Source organism: Eriocheir sinensis, chromosome 19 (genome assembly GCF_024679095.1).
Source record: "Eriocheir sinensis breed Jianghai 21 chromosome 19, ASM2467909v1, whole genome shotgun sequence".
Classification (NCBI taxonomy): domain Eukaryota; kingdom Metazoa; phylum Arthropoda; class Malacostraca; order Decapoda; family Varunidae; genus Eriocheir; species Eriocheir sinensis.
The window spans coordinates 4183931-4193362 of NC_066527.1; the positions used below are offsets into that span (position 1 = coordinate 4183931).

Here is a 9432-nt window from a genome sequence, read left to right on the forward strand (position 1 = left end):
AAAACCAAAATAATGGAGAGAAGGAGCAGAAGGAAGAAAGACAAAAGAACAAGTTGCATAAGATAAAGAGGAGAAAGAAGAAAAAATAAAAGAACAAGTTGGATAAGATAGAGAAGGAGGAGAAAGAATAAAGAATAAAATAACAAGTTGCATAAGATAGAGAAAGAGGAGGAATAAGAAAGACGAAAATAACAAGTTGCATAAGATAGAGAAGGAGGAGGAATAAGAAAGACGAAAAGAACAAGTTGCATAAGATAGAGAAGGAGGAGGAGGAAGAAAGAATAAAATAACAAGTTGCATAAGATAGAGAAAGAGGAGGAAGAAGAAAGAATAAGATAACAAGTTGCATAAGATAGTGAGAGAGGAGGAGGAGGAGGAAGAAAGAATAAAATAACAAGTTGCATAAGATAGAGAAAGAGGAGGAATAAGAAAGACGAAAATAACAAGTTGCATAAGATAGAGAAGGAGGAGGAGTAAGAAAGACGAAAATAACAAGTTGCATAAGATAGAGAAGGAGGAGGAGGAAGAAAGAATAAAATAACAAGTTGCATAAGATAGAGAAGGAGGAGGAGGAAGAAAGACGAAAATAACAAGTTGCATAAGATAGAGAAGGAGGAGGAGGAAGAAAGACGAAAATAACAAGTTGCATAAGATAGAGAAGGAGGAGGAGTAAGAAAGACGAAAATAACAAGTTGCATAAGATAGAGAAGGAGGAGGAGTAAGAAAGACGAAAATAACAAGTTGCATAAGATAGAGAAGGAGGAGGAGTAAGAAAGACGAAAATAACAAGTTGCATAAGATAGAGAAGGAGGAGGAGGAAGAAAGAATAAAATAACAAGTTGCATAAGATAGAGGGGGAGGAGGAGGAGGAAGAAAGAATAAAATAACAAGTTGCATAAGATAGAGGAGGAGGAGGAGGAGGAAGAAAGAATAAAATAACAAGTTGCATAAGATAGAGAAGGAGGAGGAGGAGGAAGAATAAAATAACAAGTTGCATAAGATAGAGAAGGAGGAGGAGGAAGAAAGAATAAAATAACAAGTTGCATAAGATAGAGAAGGAGGAGGAGGAGGAAGAATAAAATAACAAGTTGCATAAGATAGAGAAGGAGGAGGAGGAAGAAAGAATAAAATAACAAGTTGCATAAGATAGAGGAGGAGGAGGAGGAGGAGGAAGAAAGAATAAAATAACAAGTTGCATAAGATAGAGAAGGAGGAGGAGGAGGAAGAAAGAATAAAATAACAAGTTGCATAAGATAGAGAAGGAGGAGGAGGAGGAAGAAAGAATAAAATAACAAGTTGCATAAGATAGAGAAGGAGGAGGAGGAAGAAAGAATAAAATAACAAGTTGCATAAGATAGAGAAGGAGGAGGAGGAAAGAATAAAATAACAAGTTGCATAAGATAGAGAAGGAGGAGGAGGAAGAAAGAATAAAATAACAAGTTGCATAAGATAGAGAAGGAGGAGGAGGAGGAGGAAGAAAGACAAAATAACAAGTTGCATAAGATAGAGAAGAAGGAGGAGGAAGAAAGAATAAAATAACAAGTTGCATAAGATAGAGAAGGAGGAGGAGGAAGAAAGACAAAATAACAAGTTGCATAAGATAGAGAAGGAGGAGGAGGAAGAAAGAATAAAATGACAAGTTGCATAAGATAGAGAAGGAGGAGGAAGAAGAAAGACAAAATAACAAGTTGCATAAGATAGAGAAGGAGGAGGAGGAGGAAGAAAGACAAAATAACAAGTTGCATAAGATAGAGAAGGAGGAGGAGGAGGAAGAAAGACGAAAAGAACACGTTGCATAAGATAGAGAAGGAGGAGGAGGAAGAAAGAATAAAATAACAAGTTGCATAAGATAGAGGAGGAGGAGGAGGAAGAAGAGTAGATGAGTAAATTGTGACGTAATGACTTCTTTAAATCGTCAATAGAGGATATAATAATGAATAACAATGATATAGAGCACTTACATGATTACAGCAACATCGACAAGGCAGAGAGATAAATTACTCGTGTCATACTGAAAGGGAACACTAAATTATAATGATGAGGGTGATAATGATGATGATAAAAGGAAGGAAGAGGAGGAGGAAGATAATAAAAGAGAGGGAAGAGGAAGAGCACTTTGAGGTCTTGATCTGTCCTGCGCTTAGTGGTTCGTGGGAAGAAAAATAAAGAAGAGGAAAGAGAGGAAGAGGAGGAGGAGAAAGAAGAGAACAGCAAGAGAATAGAAGATAATAGAAGTAGTAGAATAAGAGGAAAAGGAGGATACGGATAACTACATAGAGAATAATAAAAAAAACATAAATAAAAGGAAGAAGAGGAGGAGGAAGATGAGGAAGGAGAACAAGAGGAAGAAGAAAGAGAGGAGGAAGACTAAAATATACATGAAGAGGCGGGAAAAGAGGAGGAAGGAAAACACAATAGAGGAAGAAAAGGAGCATGAGGAAGAGAAGGAGGAGGGAGGATCGATCTGAAGAGGAAGAAGAGGAGGAGGAGGAGGAGTAGATGAGGAGCTAAATTATAAAAGAAGAGGCGGAAGAAATAGAGAAAGGAGAGAAGGGTAAATAATAGGACTCGTTATAGAAAGGCAGAAGAGGAGGAGAAGGGAAAGAGATCTGGAGAAGGAGGGAGCAAATAAAACAAATAAAACAAAGGAGAAGGAAGAGAAGGAGGAATAAGAAATAAAGAACTAGTTACATAAGACAGAAGAAGAAGAAGCAAGACTAGGAAGAGAAGAATGAAAACGAAGAAGATCAAGGAGGAGGAGAAGGAAGAGAGAGAGGAGAGAGATGATCAAGGAAGAGGAGGAGGAGGAGGAGAAGGGGGAGGGGAAGGAAAAAGAAGAGAAGGAAAGTGAGGACGAATAGAAATGAGATAAAAAATAATAAAAAAGGGGCGGAAGAGGAAGAAAAAGGAATAAGAGGAGAAGGAAAAGGAGGAAGAAATCACTGAATATAAATGAGAAGCAAGAAGAAGAGAAAAAAAGTAAGAGGAAGAGGAGGAAGAAGAGAAAGAGAGGAAAAAAATGAGAGGCGGAAGAGCACTGAAAAACAACAACAACAACAACAACAACAAGAGAGAGAGAGAGAGAGAGAGAGAGAGAGAGAGAGAGAGAGAGAGAGAGGGGCCGCCTTCCGCATGACTAAATATTAACCTCTCTATTTTTGGGGTCGCCGCGCGCAACACAACCTCGCAACACAAACAATCGCCCGAGAGCCCAATAAACCTTTATGCCTGGGCCTCTCAGTGTTGGCCCGAATGCAGAACACTTTTTTGTCCTATTCGCCGACATTGCTCTTCTTTTTTCCTTTCCTCTTTTTCTCCACTCAGGCAGCCGTGCATTCTTAAGTAGTCTGAATGCTGCGCTTGCCCCGTTTGTGTGTGTGTGTGTGTGTGTGTGTGTGTGTGTGTGTGTGTGTGTGTGTGTGTGTGTGTGTGTGTGTGTGTGTGTGTGTGTGTGTGTGTGTGTGTGTGTTTGTTTTAATTTCTATATGGTTTGTTTGTTTGTCCTTTTGTGTTTGGTTCTCTCTCTGTCTCTCTCTCTCTCTTTATCTGTCTTTTTTTCCGTCTCTGCTTCACTGTCTGTCTCCCTGTTTGCTTTTCTCTCTCTCTCTCTCTCTCTTCCTTCCTTTTTATTGTAATCTCTGACTTCTCTATTCCTTTCTGTCTGTCTGTCTCCATGAATTATAAAAAAAAACATTTTGTCACAAACGTAAATTATAACACAGCAAAACCAGGAACAGGCACAAACACACACACACACACACACACACACACACACACACACACACACACACACACACACACACACACACACACACACACACACACACAAACACACACACACAGAGAAACAAACAAACAATCACACACACTAACCAGCACTACCACGCAACAAACACTTAATAAAAACACAAATCTAACGCAAAACCAAACAAACAAACCAAACATCACATGCACACACACACAAAAAATAAAAACACCAATATCATACAAACATTTCCTAACACAACACAAACTCCTACTAAATGATGACGATGATGATGATAAGGAGGAGGAAGAGGAAGAGCTGGAGGAGGAGGAGAATGTCTGTCAGATGTGGAGGTGTCTTATTATGGAGTCACTCACCTGGAAACGAGACGGGAGCGGAAGGTCAGGCGTGTCAAGGTGAGTCTGTCAGTGCCTCTCCGGTGAACAGCTTCCCACGCCCGTAGTCTTGGTAACCTGTGGAAGGAGATATGGCTATGAAAGGACCTATTGTGAAAGCCTTCCTAGAATCCCTGTAACATCAATGGAACTCTGGTGTAAAAAGTTTTGGATCTCTTCAGGTTTTTCGATCTTTCGTAAGGCATTGGAGCGGATTTCATACTCTTCACTGAGGGGATTGTAGGTAATTATAGATGTATGTGTGTGTGTGTGTGTGTGTGTGTGTGTGTGTGTGTGTGTGTGTGTGTGTGTGTGTGTGTGTGTGTGTGTGTGTGTGTGTGTGTTCTAGTTTCTCGACTCTATCTACCTTCCTTTCTTCCTTGCTTATTCCTCCATACTGTAACCTTTTCACTGTTTCTTCCTCCATTCATTTTTCTCTCCACTTCTTTTCCTCTCATTTAGTCTTTGTATCTACTCCCTTTACTTTCTCCATTCCAGCTTCCCTCCACGGATTCCTCTACCCCACCCTCCATCCACTCCTTTCTCCTTGCTTCTCCACTTCTCCACCTTTCCTCCACTCCACGTTGTCTCGTCTCATCCTTCCATCCCATGCTATCTCTCTCATGCGGTTCCTTCACTCTGTCCACTCAACGTTTTCTCTCTATTAATTTCACTATTCCACTTCTCCACCGCGGCTTGTTCTATCTCATCCACATTCCCTTTACTGCCGATTGTTCTTTTACTTCATTCACCGTCCCTCTCTCTATTTTTTCTTTTCTACGTTGATTTCACTTCTCTCTATCTACCTCCCAGCTTGTTCTATCCTATCTATCTTTCCTCTGCTTTTCTCTTCGTCTCTTTCCCGTTCCCCGGTAGTGTCCTGTCGCGTCCGGCCGCTTCCCTTTCCAGCCCAGCGGCCACGTGGACATAAGTTAGCGGGCTGCGGCAGGTGGGCGGGAACAGTGCAGACGACGCTCCCGACACACAATAGAGCGACTCCCTGATGCTGACAGACACACGCGGGCAAGTTGGCGGTGAGGCACGAGTTTGTAACGGACGCACACACGCTGATTGAGGAATTGAGACCAAAACAAAACTGGAGGAAATATCTTTCTTACCTATTTAATACGTTACATACATAGGAAATGCATACATGCTGCTTGCTCGCTAGGTAATTTAAATGGGGCAAGTCGGGACCGCAGAGTTTTACGGACTACTCTTGGTAATAGGGTTGAGTTCGGACAGCAGAGTTTCGCAGACTATCTACTCTCTTGGTAACTTAAATGGGTTGACTCAGTACCGTAGAGTTTCAGAGACTAACCGTGGTAAATTAAAGGGTTGAGTTCTGATACCTATATCCTAAACTACTTTCTTGGTAATTTAAAAGGCATGACTCAGGACTGCAGAGCTTTACGGACGAGCCTTGGACAGCTACATGGCTCGCGTGGGTGACCTAAAAAATCTCCCTTCCTCAGTTAATCAGCTAATGAGCATTGGCCGCTTTCAAGGGAGCTCCAGGCCTTGTTGATCGCTGCTGGCCACGTCAAGGAATGTCTCGTGACGGGTTGATTGCCTCCACTCGTAAAGACAATGGAGTCATCCGTCCATGTCACGACTACACAATGACTGTTTATCGACTCGAGGTGCTCGTGTTATGGCTCTTCTGCTCCTGCCTCAGCCCATGTGAAGGGTTGATGGTCATGCCGAGTGGTCAGCGTGCGGGCGTGGTGAACCAGTGGACCTAGATTCTAGTCTCACCGAAACACGCTGATTTTCATCACCGAGTGGCGGAAGATTACTCACATGCTGCCCAGAACTTCAATCAACTAACTTCAATGACTTCGTTCAAGAGGAGCACCGGGGGGCAACATGGGCCAAGCAAGAACCATATATCACGGCAGCCACTATAAATAAAATTCGCCTGCGCCACTAACGGGTGGGGCCGTCCAAGAGACCCCTCAAAACAGCCCACCGGCGTTGTAGGCAGCACCTAAAAAAAGTGAGAAGGAAGCATTTGGCAACTGTAGAAACATAGTGATGCATTGCGATATGGTTGATGTGTTGATTGATGGAATGATAGATATATAAGGAATAGACAGGATAGACATAGAGGATAAAGAAAATATAGGAACAATAAGAAAGGACGAGAGAAAGGATAAACAAATATAGGTATAGATAAAAAAGAAAAGAGATGATCTTTTCCCACCCTCCTCCGCCTACGTAAAAGTGTATTATGTATAGACCAAAATATTTCTTGGACCCTAATACTAAAAAACGTATCAATCATCGGCTTATATATTGAGTGACGCCGTTCTTTTCAGCTTCTTATCCTTCTCAACGCTTTCAAATTTTGTTCCGCCTACGCAAAAGTCTATAATATGTAAAGCTTCTTGTTGTCCTGATCCATAACACAAAATAAAGCACCAGACCTCGCCTCAGATATAGAATGCATCTTGTTTTGGCGTCTTGTTCTTCTAAGTTTGATATTTCTCTCCCTGCTCTGCCCTTTAAAAAGTATGCCACGTGTTAGCTTAATTAATGTCTTCGTCCAAAAGAGTAAAGAAAGTATCAGTCTTCTCAGCAATACATTGATTATTTTATTTTACTGTATGATTCTTCTTAGTTCGACATATCTCTCCCTACTCTGCCCTTTAAAAAGTATGCCACGTGTAAGCTTAATTAATGTCTTCGTCCAAAAGAGTAAAGCTTAAAAAAAAAGTAAAGTATGTGTTTTTTTAATGTCTTCGTCCAAAAGAGTAAAGAAAGTATAAAAGTATGCCACGTGTAAGCTTAATTAATGTCTTCGTCCATAAGAGTAAAGAAAGTATCAGGCCCCGTCTCAGCAGTACAGTGATTCTTTTATATTATTGCCTGATTCTTCTTAGCTCGATATTTCTCTCCCTACTCTTCCCTCTAAAAAGTATGCCACGTGTAAGCTTATTAATGTATTCGTCCATAAGAGTAAAGAGGATTAGTTTATTTGTAGTGTTTGATCCTGATCGTACCCTGCTGCTCCTGCCCACGTAAGAGCAGAAATGACACGTGGAGGACTTATTGCCTCGGTCCATGATACGAAGCAAGAGACCGTTCACGTCACAGGAAAAGATTGACTCCTTTGTTTTTTCGTCTCATTCTTCTAAGTGTTTTCCTTCTCTCATGTTGATCGTCTCTACTTTGTTTTTTCATTCTTCTTTTACTTCTTTTTACTTGTCTTCTAACCGTATTTGTTTGTCTTATTTTCCTCTATCCTTTCTTCCTCTCATGCTGATCGCCTTCTACTTTTTTCTTTACTTCTATTCTTCTAACCCATTTTTTCTCTCTCCCTCCTTTGCCCTTTCTTTCCAACATGCCGATCACTTTCTACTCTTCTCTTACTTCTTCTTACTTCTTCTTTTCTAACCTTTTGTGTCTCGCCTCCTTTCTTGTCCTTTCTTTCTCCCATGTCGATCGTTTTCTTTGTCCTTTCCTTCCGTTCCCCAGCCCACGCGCCACGACTATAATCCTCCGTCACACTCACTGAGGACGAACTAGAATTACTCCTTTTTATCGTGTCTCATTCTCCTTTGCTCTTTCTTCCATTCATGCTGATCACCTGCTTTGTTCTTACGTTCTCTTTTGGCGCCCACGCGAAAGTGTTTAGCTCTCATCAAATATAAACAGACATTCCGTTCTTTTCCAAACCTCAATCTCGTTTATTCTTTCTTTTCATGCTGGAGAACACCTTTGACTCTGCCCTCTCCTTCTCTTCTGCCACCCACGCGAAAAGTTTAAAGGTCTTATCAAACACAGTGAGGATATGTGCAACAGTCCACATTGATTGCGTTATTTTCCAAGCCTCAGACTCCTTTGCCCTTTACTAACACCTTTTACTCTGTTCTTTCCTTCTCATTTGCTACCCACACTAAAGGTTCAAAAGCTCTAATCAAACACTGTGAGGAAATCTGCACAGGTCCACGCATAAACATTTCTGATTATGTTCTTTTCCAAGCCTCAGACTCCTTTGCCGTTTCTCAACACCTTTTACTCTGTTCTTTCCTTCTCATCTGCTACCCACACTAAAGGTTCAAAAGCTCAACTCAAACACAGTGAGGAAATTTGCAACGGTCCACGCCACATATACTAAATATTCACCTCTTTTCCAAGCCTCAGACTCCTTTGCTCTTTCTTAACACCTCTTACTCTGTCCTTCCTTCCTTTCTGCTACCCACACTAAAGGTTCAAAAGCTCTACTCAAACACAGCGAGGAAATCTGCAACGGTCCACTCCACATAAACTAACTATCCATCTCTTTCCCAAGCCTCAGACTCTTTTGTCGTTTCTCAACACCTTTTACTCTGTCCTTCTATTCTGCTACCCACGCTAAAGGTTCAAAAGCTCTAGTTGAACACAGCGAGAAAATCTACACCGGTCCACGCCACATAAACACTCTATCCCTCTCGGTTCCAAGTCTCCGTCGCCTCTAACATGCCCAGCCCAGCCGCCGCCCGTGAGAAGGATTTATCACCTTGCTCCACAAATAGAAAGCATCAGTCCAGCTCGGGGAATTAGACTCTCTTGTTTCCCGACGTCTCTCGCGTGAGCCTCGTGTTCCCTGACGCGGCGGCGAACAGAAGTTAATTTCCAGGCTAATTTTCCGGTCAGTTTTCTCGCTTTTTTCCCACCTTTGACCTCCTCCGCGTCCTGTTAAAGTGGCTAATGCAGGAGAGAGAGGCGCGGGTGTCATGAGGAGGTGACGCGAGGTGTGGAAGGCTATACTGAGGACGAGGCGACGAAGGACGAAGACGAACTGACACGCGACAGAGAGGTAGAGCGATAGATTAGGAAAGGTGTGGAAGGTTATACTGAAGACGAGGTGACAAAGAGAGGTAGAGCGGTAGATTAGGAAAGGTGTGGAAGGTTATGCTGAGGACGAGGTGACAAAGAGAGGTAGAGCGGTAGATTAGGAAAGGTGTGGAAAGCTATACTGAAGATGAGGTGACAAAGAGAGGTAGAGCGATAGATAAAGAAAGGTGATACAACATAAGAGGACAAAGAGGAAGAGTACTGTGGAAGAAAGAAAAAAAACACATGCACAAGAGACGAAGTAACAAATGACAAGGAGGCGAAGTGACATGACAGACATAGTTAGAGCGAAAATGAAAGATAAGTAGACGTGATGGAAAATTAGGAGAGACAAAGACGAAGAGTATTTGGGAGGAAATGACACACGATAAAGACGAAGGTACACCCGACAAGGAGACGAAGTGACAAATGAGAAAGAGAGGTAGAGCGAAACTGTAAGATAAAGAGACG

At 41.9% G+C, this 9432-nt stretch overlaps 1 protein-coding gene across 1 annotated transcript in view; it reads right to left on the minus strand.

Moving 5' to 3' along the window:
* Nucleotides 1–4212, minus strand: part of LOC127000573 (hemicentin-2-like) — a 191682-nt gene extending 187470 nt beyond the window's left edge. Inside the window, exon 1 of the mRNA XM_050864400.1 lies at nucleotides 4123–4212. The gene's annotated coding sequence lies outside the window, so the exon portion shown is untranslated. The remainder of the gene's footprint in view (nucleotides 1–4122) is intronic.
* Between the last annotated feature and the right edge of the window lie 5220 nt (nucleotides 4213–9432).